Source organism: Eulemur rufifrons, chromosome 15, assembly GCF_041146395.1.
Source record: "Eulemur rufifrons isolate Redbay chromosome 15, OSU_ERuf_1, whole genome shotgun sequence".
Classification (NCBI taxonomy): Eukaryota; Metazoa; Chordata; class Mammalia; order Primates; family Lemuridae; genus Eulemur; species Eulemur rufifrons.
Genome location: NC_090997.1, coordinates 3,032,010 through 3,054,118, shown reverse-complemented (window position 1 = coordinate 3,054,118; position 22,109 = coordinate 3,032,010). Strand labels below are relative to the sequence as shown.

The following is a 22,109-nucleotide window of genomic DNA, read 5'->3' as shown; positions in this document are numbered from 1 at the left end:
TGCTGAAAAGGGGTAAATCAGTAAAATCAGTAATGCATTTTTTCAGGAGGACCACCCTGGGAGCAAAGAAGCACAGCTTAGAGTGAGGAAAGTTGGCTCAGGGGAAGAATACCTCTCACAAGTAACTAATAGAAAATTTTTCTTAATTCTTCCACAGAAATTTATGTCTCCAGATACAGTTCAGAACAAAGTAAGTACTCAAACCCAGGATAAAAAGAAATATAGTATTTATGAAATTTTTATACGTCAGGAATGAAATCTACCTTGTTTACCACTTTTCTAGCACTTTGTGTGGTGCATGATTGCATGAACTGAACTTCTAAGTTACTATAAGAAATCTACCAGGGATTTCTGAGCAGTGCTGAATGCAAAACTGGAGTTGGGCAGAATGAATCAGTAGTAGGTAGGCCTGCATGATTCTGAGGTGCCCTTCAGATGCTTTCCATGGTCTGAGAGCAGCAATGGAGATATCAAGCCATAGAAATAGCAGACTCCTTAGATACCAGAGTAGATGGTTCAGCAGGTCTAAATCTGCTAGTGAAAAGGGCCTCTGTAAGGTGGCTGGATAGAAAAATCTAAAGTATCCTGGAATAATAAGAGTGAACACAGCTGAGGTGATTATGATTGAAAAGAAGAGTACCAACATCAAATGTGAAGAGATGAAGCTGACTTTCCATGGAAAGACCTGGAGAGATGTCAAAGGTGCTAAGAAAGATAGCCCAGGACTGGCAAGAGGAAAAAAACAGGAGCTAGGTGCTCAAGTACCAAGAAGTACAAGCAACTTTGAAGCTCCTTTTGATTATCATTTAGCTTGGCGAATATTATGAATCTAGCAACTGGCACTGTCACCTATCATCATCTGCTCCTGTTACTTATGAACAATCCCTAGTTCTTGCAACGTAAATTAATGTACGTCATTATTCACTATCAGGAGTTCATGTTTACATTAGCTCTCAGGGCCTTAAATAAAGCCCCACTAATAATCAAGAAGCAAAATCGTGAGCTCTCTCTTCCTTTTTTCTCTAGGTGCTGGACTTCTGGACTGTGAGGATGGTAGAGGTAAATAGATTATGAACTACTAGAGAAGTAATGGAGGAATGTATTCTTTAGAGAGCAGGACCTATTACGTCAGCACATCTTTTGTTGTTATAATATCCAACTGCCTATCAATCTCTCTCTCAATAAATAAATTATACACATACACACACACACACACATGCATGAATTGTGTATTTTTCTGGGAAAAGGTAAACAATTCCCTTTCTTAAGACCATTAAAAGAATTCAAGTTCCTATTTACCCCAAGAGCTTAGAAAGCTAAAGGAACCTCTCTGAAACAATTTCCTGGATGTTTAAAATGCAGATAAAATATATAATTCACAGGTTTGCCTGAAGATTCAATAGAACAGTATGTGTAAAAAGACTCTTTGAAAGCTATACAATATAATATATGAAGTAAATAAAACATCCTCATTCTAGAAGATGAAATTTCTAATGTCAAAAGATTGACACTTAACTCAAGTACACCTACCTAAGGGAGGAGTTGGATATCGAACCCAGGTTTTGAAATTTTATGGTTATGGTGAGAAACCAATGCACTGTCTACTTGTCTTCAGGGACACACACATACTACTAATTTCAGTGTACTGTGGCTATCCTTAACACTCACACTCCAACACTCAATGTTCTCTCTCAACATCCACTCACCAGGGCTGCCTATGGATGTCTCTCTGACTAGTCCTATCTCCAGAACTCAATAACAGCCACTAGAACTCATTCCTGCTAGAGGCCACTAAAGTTGTTCATACTAGGCCCATCAACCAAACCAGAATTATAAGGTTATGAGGTTGTGGTTGTGTAAACAATTACATACACACACATACACACATGAAAATGCACACACACACATGCTACAAGCATATAGATCCCTAAGAATTGAGGAAAGAAGAGGAGGAACCTTGGTCACTCTGCTTGCTGTCCATGCGCCACACTCAGATTCTTGGTCCATTCTTCTCCTTCTTATTTAGTTCATCTGTAATGAACATGAGGGAGGAGCAAAGGGCCACGGCATCCCCTTTTCATTTTCTGAGATGGAATGCAAAGAAAGTGGGAATATCTGGAAAAAAGGAACAAATCGGTTAGTATTTGGATTGAGACTAAGGATGAACTTATGTCTTAAGACGCTGTTGGTAAAGTTAATGTTTTTTTCTTTCCTAAAAGATTTTTCCTCTCAGACATCTGAAAGAGGAAGTGGTAAACAGATTTTCATCTAATAAGAAAATAGATATACTTGTCAAGGTAGAATCTCATTATGTTTTCATCTTCTCTTTTAGGATTACAACATGCATATTCGACGGAAAGTGGTAAATAAATTAGATATTTATTGGATTGTTAAGAAATTAATACAGAAATCTGCTTATGAGAAATTAATAATCTTATATTTTTTCTTTGATCCTCTAGACACTTCATACAATGACCGAGGTGAGTATATTTAGAGATTGTGGTAAAATCAAAGAATAAGCAATGTGTCTTCCTGCCATAACATAAAAGGCTGTGAAACCTACTAAGGTTAAAAAAAAAAAAAGAAATCAAAGCAGCAGTGTATAAAATGTTCTGGGAGTGGTAACTATGTGACGTGGATGGATATATTTATTAGCTTCATAGTGGTAATCATTTCAAGATGCATATGTATATCAAATTATCACACTGTACATCTTAAATATATGCAAGTTTTAGTTGTCAATTATATCTCAATAAAGATAAAGGAAAAGGGAAAAAATATTCTAAGAAGTGTTTGCAAATGTTCAGCTTCACACTATGAGGTGCCATTATCCCTAATGCTATGCAATTCCTCTCCTATCCATCTTCTAATCACTTAGCAAAAATAATTGGAGAAAGTAACATGAGCAAGGTAGTAGAATAGGAACTTTCTTTACTGTCATCCCACACAGAAGCACCAATTTAGACAACTATCCACAGATGAAAGTACTTGTGTGGAAGTCCAGGAATCCACCAGAGAAGTTTCAGCACAAATTTGGGTTATAAAATCCTAGAACAGATGTATTGACAAGGATAAGAAGAATACTTTCATTTTACCTACATCACCCCTCCCCCAAGGTGGCACAACTCAATGCCAAGAGAGACCCTTTTGGCCTACAGTTTCCCCACAGGATAAAGTGAAAGCATAGCAAGTGAGGGTCCAACTCCTCCAGCCATGCAGGATGCTGCCTAAGAGACCCACTTCTTTCTCATCCCTCCAAAATACTGAGGTGATTAGCATGGTTGAGTGATTGGGAGAGGCTGGGAGCAGGAAAAAGAGACTGCAGCTCCCTTTAATCACTCCATCAGGAAGCCTGTCCACAAGCCACTTGAGAGGCCTTATCCCCACCTGACCCACAGGCACTCTAAATGTTCCACACACCTCACTCCCTAATCCAGGCTGGCTCCCCAAGTGTACCCCATTGACAGCAAGTGAAAACATCACACAAAGACTGTCAGTTTGACTTTGCAGGATTGAGAAAAGGCACACAAACTTTATAATTCCAGGGCACTGCTCTAGGGAAAACAAAGGGGAATCTCTCGGGACCTAGACTGGCTCCACAGGATCAAGAGGAGGCATACAATCTTAAGAAATCCCACCCAAGAGCTATGGAACAGTTAAGTTCACAGAAAAGCTGTGAGACAGACTCAGATCCCCAGCCAGGCTGTTTGGTGAAGCCATTTCTCTCCCAAAGACAGACAATAAATACTGGAGGGAGTGACTGATTCTTCACATGTGAAAGAGCAATGCAATATTTCGAGGACATAAAAATCAATGAAACACGACACTAACTAAAAGAACACAATAATATTCCAATAATTAACCACCCAAAAATGGAGATTTGCCTAAAAACAAATCTACAAATTGCCTGATAAATAATTCAAAATACTTGCTTTAAGAAAGCTCAGTGAGCTACAAGACAACACAAATAAACAATTTAATGAAATCAGAAAAACAATGCAAGAACAAAAGTAGAAGTTCAACAAAGACACAGAATTTTAAAAAAGAGCCAAACAGAAATTTTGGAGCTGAAGAACATAATGACTAAACAAAGAAAAAAATCAATAGAGAGTTTCAACAGGACAATGGATCAAGCACAAGAAGGAATAAGAGAAATTGAAGACAGATCATTTAAGATTATCCAGGCAGAGAACAATAACAAAAATAACAGTGAACAGGCATGAAAAACACCTATAGGATTTAAGGAACACCATCAAAATAGCTAACTTTTGCATTAAGGGAATCACTGAAGGAAAAGAGAGAGAAAATAAGGTAAATGCTTATTTAAAGACATAATGGTTGAAAACTTCCCGAATCTAGGGAGAAATATGGACATCTAGGTACTTGAAATTCAAAGCTCTCCAATTATATTCAACCCAAGGAAGACTTCAGTTCATTATATTAAACTGTCAATAATTAAAGATAAAGAGAGGCTCTTGAAAGAAGCAAGAGAAAAGAAGCATGTCACATACAAGGAAATGCCAAAAAGGATATCAGCATTTCTAAGCAGCTATTTTATAGGCTAGAACACAGTGGGATGATATATTCAATGTGCTGAAAGAAAACAATGGGTATTAAGAATACTATCTTTCAGAAATGAAGAAGAGAGAAAGAATTTCTCAAACAAAAGCTGAGGAAGTTGATCACCAATAGATCTGCCTGCAATAAATGCTAAAGATAGTTTTTCTAGTGCAAAAGAAAGGCTGATAATTAGATGAAAACATATTGGCCGGGCGCGGTGGCTCACGCCTGTAATCCTAGCACTCTGGGAGGCCGAGGCGGGTGGATTGCTCAAGGTCAGGAGTTCGAGACCAGCCTGAGCGAGACCCCGTCTCTACTAAAAATAGAAAGACATTATATGGACAACTAAAAATCTATATAGAAAAAATTAGCCGGGCATAGTGGCGCATGCCTGTAGTCCCAGCTACTCGGGAGGCTGAGGCAGTAGGATCGCTTAAGCCGAGGAGTCTGAGGTTGCTGTGAGCTAAGCTGACGCCACGGCACTCACTCTAGCCTGGGCAACAAAGTGAGACTGTGTCTCAACAAAAAAAAAAAAAAAAACATATGAAAATATAAAACTCACTGGTAAAGGTAAATATTAATATATCATCAATTTAGAATACACTAATACTGTAATGGTGGTATGTAAATCACTTTTAATGTTAGTATAAAAATTGAAAGACAAAAGTATTAAAAGTAGCTATAGCTATAATTATTTGTGAATGAATATACAATATAAAAATATATAAATTTGGCCCCCAACACATAAAATGTGGGGGTAGTAAAAGTGTAGAGTTTTTGTGTGCAACCTATGTTAAGTTGTTAGCAGCTTAAAATAGACTGCTGAAACTATAAGATATTTTATGTAAACACAAAGCAAAAACCTATAGTAGATCCACAAAACGGAAAGAGAAAGAAATCAAAGCATACCACTATAGAAAAATCATCAAACCACAAAGAAAGACATTAAGAGAGGAAGAAAGGAACAAGGCTCTAGAAAACAGCCAGGCAACAATTAGCAAAATGGCTATAAGTCTTTACCTATTAAAAATTACCTTGAATATAAATGGATTAAATTCTCCAATCAAAAGACAGAGTAGGAGGCAAGATGGTGGACGAGAAACACTTCCACCCAGCGTGTCTCTGCAAGAAAGAGAAATTTTAGATGAAAGAGAAAAAAACAAACAGGCAGATAAACATAGATTAGATAAGGGTCAGAAGAAAGGCTGCCTGAACATAGCCGAAGACTCCATGGGAAAAGGTTGTGGAGCAGAACAGGAAAGTGAAAGGCACTGACAGGGATTAAGTCCCGAGAGGCTTGTAGACCAGCTAAAAGGGTAGGTGAAGTGGCTAAATTTCCCCTCCCTTGCATCTTTGACTGCTGATAAGCTCCCAAGCTGCTGGAGAGACCAGTTGATACCAGCCCAGAGACTGCTGCCGCCAGTGAACAGACAGCCTCTTACGGACAGGGAACCAGGCTCCCAGCTCCGTGGGGGTGCTTCCCGCCCCACAGACCCCAGCCAATCAGCAGACATCGTATTGTTTCATTTTTTCCATTCCTTTCCCATACCTGTGGCTGCAGAAAGAGACATTTAGCCACCACTGGGAGGCATCTACAGCAAACGGGACCTTTCCTTTGGGGACCCTGCAGTGGACTGAGGAGTGCTCAGACTGTGAGTTCCCTACCCACTATCCCTTCCTGGTGGTACCTGTCCAGTGATTCCAGCAGAGCAGGGCAAACCTCAAAGTGGAGAGACATGATCCAGCTTGGGCACCCTGTGGGTGACTAGGGACCAGCATTCTTCTCCCTGGCCTGGTCAGAGATTGAATCCCAGAGCCCAGGGCACAAGCCAGCAGGCCAGAACCCATACACTCAGGTCTTGATCGCATTGCCCCTGGGCACAGAAGGGATATTTGTGAATTAGTCTAGTGAGGTATGTGTGCCTGCAGGGACAGATCAGAGTGGGTCCTAGCTGCAGTGCGCACAAGGAGCACCCCTCCTCCCATGGGAGGGCCACACTCCCAGCTTAGGCTATGATCCTGGGCAAGGAAACTCCCAACCCGCATCACAGTTGAGGGGGAGCTCAGCTGGCTTGGGGTCCTCCCTGCCAGCAGAGGTCCAGAAGAAACCACCAAATAGGAAAGGGTGGAAAGGAGCAAGGCCTGCTCTAGACTGCCAAACTGCGGGTCTCAGAGAGTCCCACCTGACATGCACACTTTCTGGTTGAGTGGGGCCACTTCAGCCCTTCACTGGAAGCTTTGCCCAGAAGTGGGGAACAGACCTCTGACCCCTGCTAAAAGCAATTCTGGAGCTAGAGGGCAGTTTCACTCAATCCAGCCCCACCAAGCCTCTCTGCCCCACCAGCCAGTGCTGAGGTGGAGAATAAGGACACACCTGTAAGTCTCAGGGCCCCAACCACCACCTGAGGCACTACAGTGCCTCTCCAGATGGATGAGAGCTGGTTATAGGACCCAAAAACAACATTGCAGCTTGCTCCTCATGGCAAGAGCCACCTACTGACAGGGAGGCCAATTTACTCATCCTTTTACTGCATGTACTGACTTATCACCCACAAGCACCACCTACTGGCTTAGAGACCAAACTGGGCATGTCATTATCTAAATGAAAATCCAAAGGTAAGAAGCAACAGCTGCTCAAGTTGGGAAGGAATCAGTGAAAGAACTCCAGAAGTATGAATAACCAACTTGAAAGGATACCCCCCAAAAAGAACACCAGCTCTCTAGAAATGGATACCAACAAAATTTGGAACACTGAAATGACAGAAGAATTTTGAACACAGATTGTAAGAAAACTTAATGAAATGCGAGAGAAAATGGATACCTAACACAAAGAAACCAAAAAAAAAAAAAAAAAATCCAGGACATGGAAGAAAAATTCACTAAAGAAATTGAAATATTAAAGAAAAATCAAACAGAACTTCTGGCAATGAAGAATTTGTTAAAGGAATTGCAAAGGACAGTGGAAAGCTTCAAGAATAGGAGAGATTAAGCAGAAGAAAGAATCTCAGGGATCAAAGATAACACCTTTGGATTAAACAAGTCAGTTGCAGAGACAGAGCAGAGAAATAAGATAAAAGAAGGCCAGGCGCGGTGGCTCACTCCTGTAATCCTAGCACTCTGGGAGGCCGAGGAGGGAGATTGTTTGAGCTCAGGAGTTTGTGACCAGCCTGAGCAAGAGTGAGACCCCATCTCTACTAAAAATAGAAAGAAATTATATGGACAGATAAAAATATAGAGAGAAAAAATTAGCCGGGCATGGCGGCACATGCCTGTAGTCCCAGCTATGCAGGAGGCTGAGGCATGAGGATTGCTTGAGCCCAAGGGACTGAGGTTGCTGTGAGCTAGGCTGATGCCTGGCACTCTAGCCCTGGCAACAGCGTGAGACTCTCTGTCCAAAAAAAGAAAGAAAGAAAGAACAAATAAGATAAAAGAGCAAAGCCTACAAAAAAGGTAGTATTATGTGAAGAGGCCTAATATAAGAATCATAGGCATCTTTGAGAGTGAAGAGGAAAATACACAAGTGTTGGATACACTATTTGAAGATATAATGGAGGAAAATTCCCAGGCCTTGCTAGAAATCTAGATATCCAGAAACAAGAAGCTCAAAGGACTCCTGGGAGATTCATGGCAAACAGGAAGACATCATGACACATGGTCATCAGACTGGCCAAAATAAACATGAAAGAGGCCCTCCTACAACCCCTAAGTCAACAGCAGCAAGTAACCTACAAAGGAAAAGCCATCAGATTAACTGCAGACTTCTCAACTGAGACCTTACAAGCAAGAAGAAATTGGGGACCCATTCTTATTCTTCTCAAACAGAATAATACCCAGCCTAGAATTGTGTATCTTGCAAAACAAAGCTTCTTATATGAAGGAGAAATAAAATCCTTCTCAGACAAGCAAAGACTAAGGGAATTCATCAAGACAATATTTGCCTCCAGGAAGTACTCAGAACAGCATTACACACAGATTAGCACAATGGACACTGACCAGTGTAAAATCATCTAAAACCTAAAGGTCAAAGGACAGATACCACAATGGCTCAAGAGAGAAAATAAAGCAATAATTTTCAACTCAACAGTATGAACAGAAATCTGTTCCACTTACCAATTCTCTCTATAAATGTGAATGGCTTGAACTGCCCACTAAAGAGACATATGCCGGATGAATGGATAAACATACACACGCCAAGTATCTGCTTTCTTCAGGAAACACATCTAACCCACAAGGATGAATTCAGACTCAAAGGTGAAGGGATGGAAAACAATATTCCATCCAAATGGAAACCAAAAGAAAGCTGATGTAGCAGTTGTAGTTTCAGATAACTTAGTCTTCAAACCAACAAAAGTAATGAAAGACAAAGATGATTGCTATATAATGGTGAAGGGTACAATTCAACAAGAGACATAAAAATTCTAAATCTTTATGCACCTAACTCAGGTGCAACCAGATTCATAAAGCAAATCCTACTTGATTTAAACAGAATGATAAACAGCAGCAACATAATAGAGGGGGAATTCAATATCCCTCTGACAGGACAGAACAGAACAGAACAGATCCTCTGAACAGAAAATAAAGAAACAATGGACTTAAACAGAACTCTAGAAGAAAAGGGCCTTACTGACATTTACAGAACATTCTACCCAAAAACCACTGAACATATGTTTTTCTCATTAGCTCATGGGACATTATGTAAGATTGACCATATCCTAGGCCACAAAACATGTCTCAACAAATTTAAAAAAAAAGAAATTATACCATGGATCTTCTCAGACCACAGTGTAACAAAAATTAGAAATCAACTCCAACAGAAATCTCATCTCTACACAAAATCATGGAAACTAAACAACTCTCTGCTGAATGATTATTGGGTTAAGGAGGAAATTAAGATGGAAATCAAAAGATTCTTTGAACTAAATGATAAAGAAGACAGAAGTTATCAAAATCTGTGGGACACAGCTTAAACAGTCCTGAGAGGAAAATTTATATTCATAAATGCCTACATCCAAAAGACAGAAAGATTACACATCAACAATCTAAGAAATCATATCTAAGAACTGGAAAAGGATGAGCAAAACAACCCCAAACCCAGCAGAAGAAAAGAAACAACAAAGATCAGAGTAGAACTAAATGAAATCAATAACAGAAACTATATGGAGGATTAATAAAACAAAAAATTGGTCTTTTAAAAATTAAACAAAATTAACCCACCTCTTCCAAGTTTAAAAAGAAGCAGAAAAGAAAAGACTCTAATAAGCTCAATCAGAAATGAAAAAGGAGAAATTACAACTGATACCACAGAAATACAAAATATTATCTATGAATACCATAAAAAATCTCTATGAACATAAACTTGAAAATGTGGAGGAAATGGACAAATTCTTAGAAACACACAGCCTCCCTAGGCTCAATCAGGAAGAAATAGAATTCCTGAAGAGACCAACATCAAGTACCAAAATTGAAACAGCAATAAAAAAAAAAAAAACCTTCCTATAAAAAAGTCCTGGACCGGATGGTTTCACACCCGAATTTTACCAGACCTACAAAGACAAACTGGTGCCTACCCTGCAGAAATTATTCAACAACATGGAGAAGGTAGGTATCCTCCTCAACACATTCTATGAAGCCAACACCACCCTGATACCAAAACCAGGAAAGGATGCAACAAAAAAAGAAAACTATAAACCAACATCCCTCATGAATATAGATGCAAAAATTCTCAATAAAATCCTAGCAAACTGAATTCAGGTGCTTATCAAAAAAAAAAATAATCCATCATGACCAAGTGGTCTTCATCCCAGTGATGCAGGTTGAACATACGCAAATCTATAAATGTAATTCACCACATAAATAGAAGCAAAAACAAAGACCATATGATCCTCTCAATAGATGCAGAAAAAGCATTCAACAAAATTTATCACCCTTTTATTATAATAACACTTAACCAAATAGAAATAGATGGGACTTATCTAAAAATGACAAAAGCCATATAGGCAAAACCCACAGCCAACATCATACTGAATGGGGAAAAATTGAAAGCATTCCCATTTAGAACTGGAACCAGACAAAGTTGCCCTCTATCACCACTTCTATTCAACATAGTGCTGGAAGTCCTAGCCAGAGCAATCAGACAAGGAAGGAAATCAAGGGTATCCAAATGGGGGCAAAAGTGATTAAACTATCATTCTTTGCTGACAATATGATCTTATATCTAGAAACCCCCAAAGATTCTGCCATGAGACTACAGAATTGATAAATTCAGCAAAGTCTCAGGTTACAAAATCAATGTACACAAATGAGTAACATTCTTACACACCAACATCAAACTGAGAACCAAATCAGAAACTCAGTATCTTTCACAATAGCAACAGAGAAAATAAAATATATAGGAATACATTTAACTAAGGAGGTAAAAGAACTCTTATCAGGAGAATTATGAAACATTGAGGGAGGAAATAGCAGAGGACATAAACAGGTGGAAAACCATACCATGCTCACGGATCGGCAGAATCAACATTATTAAAATGTCTATACTACCCAAAGTAATCTACAGATTCAATGCAATCCCTACTAAAATATCAACATCATTCTTCACAGATCTAGGAAAAATAAATCTGTGCTTTGTATGGAACCAGAGAAGACCTGTATAGCAAAACCAAACTTAAGCAAAAAGAACAAATTGGGAGGCATCAATTTACCAAACTTCAAGCTATATTACAAGGCTATAGTAACCAAAACAGCGTGGTAGTGGCACAAGTACAGAGATATAGACCAGTGGAACAGAACTGAGAATCCAGATATAAAGCTATCCTCATATAGCTATCTGATCTTTGACAAAGCAGACAAAAACATACTCTGGGGAAAAGAATCCTTATTCAATAAATGGTGCTAAGAAAACTGGATAGCCACATGTAGAAGACTGAAACAGGATCAGCACCTGTCACAAAAATCAACTCACAGTGGATAACAGACTTAAACATAAGGCATGAAACTGTAAGAATTCTAGAAGAAAATGTTGGCAAAACTCTTATAGACATTGGCCTAGGGAAAGAATTTATGAAGAAGAGCCCAGAGGTAATCACAGCAGCAACAAAAATAAATAAATGGGACCTTATCAAATTAAAAAGCTTCTGCACAGCCAAGGTAACTATCATGAGAGCAAATAGACAACCTACAGAATGGGAGAAAATATTTGCATGCTGCAAATCTGATAAAGGGCTGGTAACTAGAATCCATATAGAAGTCAGGAAAATCAGTAAAAAAAGAAAAGAAAAGAAAAGAAAGAAAGAAAGAAAAATCAAACAACCTCATTAAAAAGTGGGCAAAGGCCAACTAAAATATATATATATAGAAAAAATTAGCCGGGCATGGTGGCACATGCGTGTAGTCCCAGCTACTTGGGAGACTGAGGCAGGAGGATCGCTTGAGCCCAGGAGTTTGAGGTTGCTGTGAGCTAGGCTGACGCCATGGCACTCACTCTAGCCCGGGCAACAAAGCGAGACTCTGTCTCAAAAAAAAACAAAAAAAAAAAAAAGTGGGCAAAGGACATAAACAGAATCTTTTCAAAAGAAGATAGACCAATGGCCAAGAAACATATGAACAAATGCTCAACATATCTAATCATCAGGGAAATGCAAATCAAAACCATAATGAGATATCACTTATCTCCAGTGAGAATGGCCTTTATCAAAAAGTCCCAAAACAACAAATCTTGGTGTGGATTCTGAGAGATAGGAACACTCATACACTGCTGGTGAGACTGCAAACTAATATAACCTCTGTGGAAAGTAATATGGAGTTACCTCAAAGAGCTAAAAGTAGAACTACCATTTGATCCCATTACTGGGCATCTACCCAAAGGAAAAAAAAGACACTCTATAAAAAAAAGACGTCAGCACTAGAATGTTTCTAGAAGCACAATTCACAATTGCAAAGATGTGGAAACAATCCAAGTGCCCATCAATACATGAGTGGATTAATAAAATGTTGTATGTGTATATCTTGGAGTAGTACTCAACCACAAAAAAACAATGGTGATCTAACACCTCTTGCATTATCCTGGACAGAGCTAGAGCCCATTCTACTAAGTGCAATATCACAAGAATGGAAAAACAAGCACCACATTTACTCACCACCAAATTGGTATTAACTGATCAACACTTATGTGCACATATAGTAGTAACATTCATTGGGTGTCAGGCAGGTAGGAGGAGCAAGAGGAGATGGGGATATTCACACCTAATGGGTGCACTGTGCACCGTCTGGGGGATGGACACCCTTGAAGCTCTGACTCAGGTGTGGCAAAGGCAATATAGGTAATGTAAACATTTGTACCCCCGTAATATACTGATATTAAAAAAAAAGACAGAGTGGTGAATGGATAGGGAAAAATAATACTCAGGTATCTGCTGTCTACAAGGGCTCACTTCAGCTTTAAGGATATGTATAGAATGAACATGAAGGGATGGAAAGAGACATTCCATGCAAATGGAAAACAAAAGAGAGTAAGAGTGGCTATCCTTAGAGTATACAAAATAGACATTAAATCAAACACTGTACCAAGAGGCAGAAAGACCATTACATAATGATAAAGGTTCAATTCATCAAGAGAATATAATTATATGTGAACCCAATATGAGAGTACATAAATATATAAAGCAAATATTATCAGAATTTAAGACGGAAAAGGGTAACAATACAATAATAATAACAGGGACTTCCATATCTATTTTCAATAATAAATAAATCGTCCACACAGAAAATTAATAAGAAAAGAAACATTAGGCTTCAACTTAATTTTAGACCAAATGGACCTAATAAACATACAGTAGCAGAATATTCTATACAACAGCTGCAGAATACACATTCTTCTCAAGTGCATCTAGAATGTTCTGAGGATAGATCATATGATAGACCACAAAACAAGTCTCAATAAAATTAAGAAGACTGAAATCATATGAAGTTTCTTTTATGACTATAATGTTATCACACTAAAAATCATAACAGGAGGAAAACTGGAAAATTCACAAATTTGTGAAAATTAAACAAGACCCTCCTGAACAACCAAAGGATCAAAGGAGAAATCAAAAGGGATATTAGAAAGTATCTTGAACCAATGAAAATGAAAACATAACATAACAAAACTTATAGGATGTTGCTAAAGCAGTTCTAAGAGAAAAGTTTATAGCAAAAAAATTTGCATGAAGGAAAAAGAAAGGTCGTAATTAATTAACATCTCAACATTATACCTCAATGAACTAGAAATAGAAGAACAAACCTAGCCCAATGTTGGTGGATGAAAGGAAATAACAAAGGTCTACGTTAAGTGAGCAGGGGGGGAAAACATGAGGAGATCACGAGTGGGTAGCTTTACAAACAAGCATAGATGATGTCTTATATTAATATATGACTTCCAACAACATTAGATTGGCTAGAACTCAATCATGTGGCCACACCTAACTGCAAGGGAATCTTGGAGAAACAGTCTAGCCACATTGTATTAGTTTTCTATAGCTGCTATAACAAATTACCATAAACTTAATGGCTTAAAATAACCTGAATTTATTATCTAACAATTCCATAGGTTAGAAACCTGCCATACATGTCTCATCAGACAAAAATTAGGTCATCAGCAGCAGGACTGCATTCCTTCTGTAGGTTCTAGGAGCAAATCTTTTTGCTTGCTTTTTCAGCTTCTAGAGGCTGCCCATATTCCTTGGCTTATGGCCCTCTTCCTCTATCTTCAAAATAAAAATAAATCAAGCCCTCACATCACATCACTCTGACCTTCTTCCATTGTCAGATCTCTTTCTCTGACTCCCTTGTACTTTCACTTTTAAGGACCCTCGTGATTACATTGATCCCACCCAGATAATCCAAGATAATCACCCTATTTTAGTCAGTTAATTAGCAACTTTAATTTCATTGTCAACATAATTCCCTTTTGCCAGGTAAACTAACATATTCACAGGTTCCAGGGATTAAAACATAGAAATCTTCAAAAGGGCCATTAATCTACCTACCACACACATGCCTAAAAGAAGGAAATTAGTTTGGCGAACAGCAAGGTAGTCTCTGTTATACCATCTGCTTATTTCTCTGTGGTGGGTCCTGAATGATTTCCCTCAGATTTATTTTCCAATTCACTAATTTTTCCTTCAGTTGAGTCTATTCTCTTTGTTTATCCACCTAATGATTTTTATAATAAAATGACTATATTTTCCACATCTGCTATTTTTATTTTTTCTTTACCAAATGTACTTGTTCCTTATTCATAAGTTATTCTTATTTTGTGAATTCTACTCCTTCCTTTGTATCTTTAAACATCTGAAACACACTTGTTTGAAAATTCCTTTTGAATTGCTCTTCTAGTGTGTATTGTCCCATTTGCTGTGGCTGTCTGCCATGGCAGTAGGTTTCATCAAAAGCTTTTTAACTTTTGTCTGTGAGCTCATTGGTTATCATTTGTTTGAGTTCATCATAAACTCTATGTTGTTTAATAATTCTATTGCTCCATAGTTTTCATAGGTCAGTTTTTATAATAGTTTCTGTACTCATAGTTTCTTCCCTACAAGAAGTGCTCAAATGTGGGCTTTATATCTGAATTTTCAGCCTTCATTGAGGGTTCTCCCATTGCTGAAGACTCAATTTCCAACAATGGCCTGGTATAAATGGGTTAATTCCTGGCATACTCTGACCAACAGGGATTAATAGTTCCCTTTCCTAGATAATGCTTTTGTAAGCCCTAAATTCGTACAGGAAGATAGTCTCAAGTTCTTACAGTGCCTGAGGCCTGTGGCTTTGATTTCTGATGATGATTAGGTGTTTAAGACTCAGCCCCCAATAAGATACTGACATAAGTGGTGAAACTTCTCATTCACTATTAAGATTACAGGTTTCCTCTGATATATTGCTCTTGGAGACTTCTCTTTCTAGTTTTCAGTCTCAGCTATACATTTTAAAGCTTTTAAAAATATTGTGTCCAACTTTCCCAAGTGATCAAAGGAGAGGATGACATATTAATCTTGACAGCAACCCCCTTTTCCCCGCTTTTACTCTTTATCTTCTAGTAGTCAAGAACTTCCTGATTTGATCTCTTGCTATTCAGCATTCCCATAGGATACAAGAGGTTTTCGGAAAGTGGAAATCCCTTATTGAAGCAGTTAGGTAGTAACAGTTTGGTGTAACAAAGGACCTTCCAAACAAAGGGAGAAAAGAGAAAGAAAATTAAGGAGAGAAAGGAGGAAGAAGAAGAAAGGCAGAGAAGGAAAGAACAAAAGCAGCAAATCAGCACTGAAAGAAGACAGTGGAGACAGAAAAATTTCCATGGACTGAGAAACTGGCAATTTCCCAAAATATTTGTATTCTCTTATTCAAAGAAATTAAAAGACAGATTGCATAGATCTTGCAGTCCTACCCTACCACAAAAGTATTACCTAGGAAATATACAAAAGCCTGTGGCTTATGCCCAAAAGACAATCCACAAATGGATATCCAGCTGCTCCCCAGTTGCATTGCAACTGATAATAGAAAATGGGATCTAACTCATTTCTACCCTCCTTCCCACAACGTTTTTGCAGTATAGTGTCTATGGCATCTAAGTTTTCCATGGGACCTGCAGAACTCATTCTTGTTTTGATTTGTTTTCTTTTAGCACTGTCTCGTTCAACTATCGGTAAGTTCCTTTACTTTTTTTCAATTCTCCTGACATTTAGCCCTGTTTAATCAAGAGTACATTTTCCTAAACTGCCCAGACTTCCTCCACTGAAGCATAGCAGAAGCTTGAGCTTCACATTTCTTCAATTTCTTTGTTCTTCATAACCAGACACCTCAATAATCAGTCAAAAATATAGAAGGAAAATGAAAGTTTCTAGTGGCTTATTATAATGACACGTCAGCAAGAAAAAGAGCAATTTCCAAACCTGAAGTGCTAGAAAAACAGGATAAATAAAGAAAGAAGAGAGCAAGGGGTTAGTAAGAAAAATGAGATAGGAATAGAGATCATATAGAAGGAGAGACAAATAGTATTACCTGTCTCCTGAGAATTTCAATGCTTTGGCTGAGAGGAAGGGCAGCCTTCCTTCCCAGAAGGTATCCCCAAGTCAGGCTTGCGGCAATGCAGAAGAGGCCTAATCCCTGACCTCCCTAACCTGCAACTGACGCCTGGGGTTTATTGTTCCCAGGGACTCCTTGTTCTGATACGCACCCCATCCCCCTCCCAAAGGGAAAGAAATGTGTAATTTTTTGAGCCAACCACATAAACTTTTTTATTTGTATTTATTTTTAAGAGAACAAAGGGGTAAGGTCCCTTCTATTTCCAAATGCTAGTTCTCTTTGGTGTGTCACAGAGATGAGGAACATTTAATAACCCTGCCGAGCTCTCATTCCTCGCCCTTTCTTCCTTACCCATCCCATCATTAAGCATTTTATCTGAAATTAATAAGAGCTTTGGAAAATGAGAAAGCCACTGATTAGCAAAAGAATAAAGAGACAATTAAAATGGTTTCAGCTACCAATGATGGTTTCAGCAAAACAAGTATAGCTTCTTTAACTTAGAAATTGGAGAGAGAAGAAAGAGGGTTGTGAAGAGAGCAGGGAATGGGAGTGGGGACAAGGAGACGGCTGCAATTAAAGCTTATTTTTACAGATATTAGAGATGAGAAAGCTGAAGTTCAAAGACATTACTTGGCCAAGGGTATATACCTAGTCAAGGGGTAAAACTAAGGCTCTAAATACTGGTCTTTTGACTCCAAGTTCTGTGCTTGCCCAACTACCCCCAGAAGACCATTAAATGTAGCTAATCTTCCAATTCAAAGTATCTTTTGAAGTATAAGGTTTGTTTGAAGGAATTTAGGAAATTGTGCATATATAAAAAACATTATTTCAATGTTTCAAATGTAATTTGAAAATCTTAAAATGTAAATTAATCTAATTTCAAAATTAATGTTCTCGTTCAATACTGTACCATAACCTTATCCTATGAATAACCCTGTTTTATTATATATATGACACTTAAAGTGTGCTCTTGGAAAACTATCAAGATCAATATTTTATTATTTTCATAATTAAAACAGGCTTTATTTAGTTTTTATTTATTTTGATCTAATTAAGTCATAGAAAGGATAATGTACTATAGGAACAAATAAAATATCTCTAGGTTGAAATGTGCTAAATAATAAACTCAGATCTTCAATTTCTCCTGTGAAATTTTCAGGGGACCCATATGAGACTGGCTTGCCATAAAAGCCCTCCAAATCAGAAATAATTCCGTGGGTTCCAACTGCTATGGCTAAGATAATATAACTATTGCACAGAGAGCATAAGTTCTAGTGAGGTAAGGCAAAGTAAATATGTAAACAAGCAAATAAAATAATTTCAGATCATCCTAAATTCTATAGAGAGACTAAATTAAAATAATGTTATAGAGCAAGAGCAAGGAGCAGCAACCTTTAGCAAGGAGATTAGAAGAAATGTCTCTGAAGAGATATTTGAACTGACACGGGAATGGTGAAAAGGTGGCAGTTGCGTGAAGATCTTAGGGAAGAGTATCCCAGGCCAAAAGAATACCAAGTTCCTGAGACAGGAATGAGAGTGGCAGGTATGAATGACTGCAAGAAGGCAGTGGTGAGTGATGGTGGAGGAGTTGGAGAAGTAGCGAGAGGCCAGATCATAAAAGATCTTTTAGAATAAAATATAGAATACAATTCTGCTCACCCAATAAGCCATTGGAACGTTTTAATCAGGGAAGGGATAAAGTCATACTTATGCCTTAAAGAGACAACCCTGGCTTCTGGAAGAGAATGAAATGGTAGGGGATGACCAGCACACTGCTATCTATGACAGCAACAACAAGGGGAGTACAGAGGAAAATCTCTTATGTGCTTCAAAGGCAACAGGGGTTTCCAAAGGTGGAGAAATTATTTGGAAAGAGCAATGGGGAGCAAGGATGACATTTATCTACATCCAGGCCCTGTGGCATACGGGTATGGAATTTAAAAATAGCCATCACTCAGAGGGCTGCAAGAGACATGGCATTTTTTTAAAATTTTCATCTATTATATTTTTAATTTACAAAAATTACATGTATTTACTATACAACACAATGTGTTGATATATGTATACATTGTGGAATGACTAAATCAAGCTAATTAACATATCCATTACCTCACATACTTTTTTGTGTGGTGAGAACATTTAAAATCTACTCTCTTAGCAATTGTCAAGTATACAACACATTATTAACTATAATCACCGCGTTGTATGCTAGATCTCTTGAACTTATTCCTCCTGTGTAACTGAAGCTCTGTATCCTTTGACCAACATCTGAGACACAGTATTTTAAAGGACAGTCAGGCAAGACTGTAAAGAGAAAGTTTGCAGAAATTAAAGATATAGAGGAATTTGCTGATATATTAATAATTACAGGCAGCATGGTGTGCTTTAGAGAGTAAGGGGAGGTGGGAGGGACATCAGATTAGGAATTATACCACGAATTATAAGTATCTTTAAGATGAGGATTACCCTCTGATGGTGAGTAAATTAAATGAGGATATAACACATGTTGGAATTAATCTCAAAAGAAGGTGAGTAATTAGCTATCATATAGAGTATTTAGCGGAAAGATGTGTGGGGCCACCGAAGCCATTCATCCCTGGAGCTCAAGACGATGTGTGGTCCTGCAGAACGCGTGAGGCCGTCCTGAGAAGTCATTCTCACAGACAGTTCACTGGACTGTGATAACTCGGGAAAGAGTTCTCAAACCAGGAGCTCAAAGGACTTGATCCTATTATTTCTTTGAAAATCTCAAACCACATAGTGCCCAAGGCAGAGGATGCTATGGTGCACTTCCCCTACAGGTATACACAGATAAAGATTGCAATTTGAAATAATGAGGTAACAATTAATATCTATTGAGCATTATGTTCTGGGCTCTGTCAAAAGCACTTTATATCTTCATAACAATCTTATGAAGCAGATATTATTATAAATCCTATTTTTGAAACAAATAAACTTAGGCACAAAAAAGTAACAGGCAAGGTAGCACAGATAGTAAAGTACAGGAACTAGGATTCAAAGCCAAGCACTCTGGTGGTTGACAGCCCTTTCTATTTAATGAGACCTGATTAGGATCCCCTTTCTAAAATGACTCAGCAAGAATTATATCCTTTATAAACCAATTAATCTAGACTGATGTGGATTTTTGTTACTATTCCTCAGTGTCAACTCCAGGAACCATATTTAAGTTCTTTTCTATTTCTCAATTTAGAAAAGAGAAATGAGAGTGAAGAGGTAAAAAGAAAGGAGTACAGAGGGAAAGTAAAGAAAGTTTAATCAAGACTAAGTTCCTCCACCTCCTCAAAGTGTGTAGAGAAAAAAAAAAAAAAAGACTAAGGTCTTCCAAATTCCCTTAAGAGCTTCAACCTTTAAAAAGGCTGAGCTATATCTCTTTCTGGGCCTTGGCCATAGCACCAAAGTATGAGATACTTAAACAATCCATGACCAAATCACACTGCATCTGGCACAGAGGATTTGATGCTCCCTGGGGAAGGCAGTGTGAGCGCTTTTTTCTGATGCTTCTCTTCCAAGTGGGATTAACTCTGATACTTGTAAGCAGTTGATCTCATGAATGTATGGGTGTGGCCATCTAGCACAGCTCATAAGGGAATCGAACAAGTTTGCAATTGTTCATGCACCATGAATCCTTGCTGTCTAGAGACCTTGTCCTCCCTGTCTGCCTCTTTATAGGCAGACCCTAATTCTAGAATTCAGCCTTTTTGCTTCCCCTAGCAAAACTTATCCTGGAGTTTGTAAGTTAAAGCTGACAGGCCCAAGTACACAGGACATCAGTTTGTGAATTTAGACTTACTGAATCATTAACAGTTGAGCTGAAAATAACATTGTTAAACCCTGTTGTTTTAAAGATCAGTTAGATGAGGTTCCAAAAGATGATGATAATTTTCAAATTTTGCACAGCCACTTAACAACCAACGTAAGACAAATAAGACTAATGCCTGGCTTGTCTCCGTTGCATAGAGTGGGGGTTGACTCTATGGTAGCTTGTATAATAAAGACTACTATCAAAATTAACATCATTAAAGTTTCCACAAGCCTTGCCCTAGAATTTAGATCATTTTATAAAAGAAACATTTCATAGATAAACACAAAGAACAGAAAAAAAAAATGTTGAGGAGAGGAGAGGGTCAGTATACAGGAAAGAAGTTAAAATACTTTTTAAAGGAATATTCCAGAAAGAGGAGAAAGTTATGAGGAGTGTGAAGGAATGCTCACTGAACTTAGGGTCAGGAAAACTGGAGGCTAACACTGCCTATAATTTTTTTTTGCACACTCAGTCACAGCTTCTCCTCCTTCCAGTCTCAGTTTTCTTTTGTTTTGTTTTGTTTTGTTTTGTTTATAAAATTAGAACCTTCTTAACATTGCCTTTCTTTGGTTCTTGAAGCTATCACATTATGGAAAGGAGACTCTCCAAACTGAAAAGGTGAAAGAAAGAGGGAGAGAGAAATGGAAAAGACAGGGGAAAGGTGGTAAATGAAATCAGAATATTGGAAATACAGTGAGCCTGGATATTCCCCTGGAAACTCTCAATCCTAGACAGTGTCCAGGGGGAGAGGAAGATATGAGACCACCTGCAAACGTAGCAACTTTATGTGTCTACTGGAGAATGGAAGGTCTAATGTAACCTGAGGGCACAATTTCTGGGAAGACTCTTGGGAAATGGGTGGATTTTTGAAACCATTAACTCTAGACTGATTTGAATGTTTGTTATTGTTCCTTAGCTTCATCTCAAGGATCCACAAGTAAGTTTTTCTTCTTGTTTCAAAATCTGGTATTGTTGGGCTTCCACACTAGGCAGAGGACCTGTCCCTGTCTTATCTGTTTCCTGCTGTCAAGGTGACAGGGCTTGAGGCTCACGATTCTCCACCCTGTATTTCATTAGCCACCTTAACAATGTCATGCCTACTTTTATCACTTTTCTCCCTCTCCCTCTCTCTCTCTAAGCAATGAGACAGCTCTCCTTGCTTAAGCAAATTTTTCCACTCTTGCCTTTGACCACACCCTCCCATCCCACCTTATCTCTTCAGGAGTCACCGCTTTTCTCTTCTTTAAATTAACTCCTTCTCCTTAAGGTATAGAGCATGTTGGATTTTCTCCCATCCCACACTGATCTCCCTCAGCCATGTTCCCCTTTAATTATAGCCCACCCGCAAAGGAGGAATTATGCTGTTCACTCTGTGAACTTAGGAAAAAGTTATTGCTCACTTCTTATCTGAACTATGCACTATTTCTTCGTGAACTGAGAGTAGTATAATAAGACCTGCCAAAAACCACTTTTAAAATAAGTTTTCTTGCTGTTTAAAGTATTCTAGGCTGGGCGCGGTGGCTCACGCCTGTAATCCTAGCACTCTGGGAGGCCGAGGCGGGCGGATCGTCTGAGCTCAGGTGTTCAAGACCAGCCTGAGCAAGAGGGAGACCCTGTCTCTACTAAAAAATAAAAAGAAATTAGCTGGACAACTAAAAATATATAGAAA

General features: G+C 38.4%; 1 pseudogene; it reads left to right on the top strand.

The window, feature by feature from the left end:
- The first annotated feature begins 620 nt into the window (after positions 1–620).
- Positions 621–22,109, top strand: part of LOC138395647 (heterogeneous nuclear ribonucleoprotein A1-like) — a 59,935-nt pseudogene continuing 38,446 nt past the window's right edge.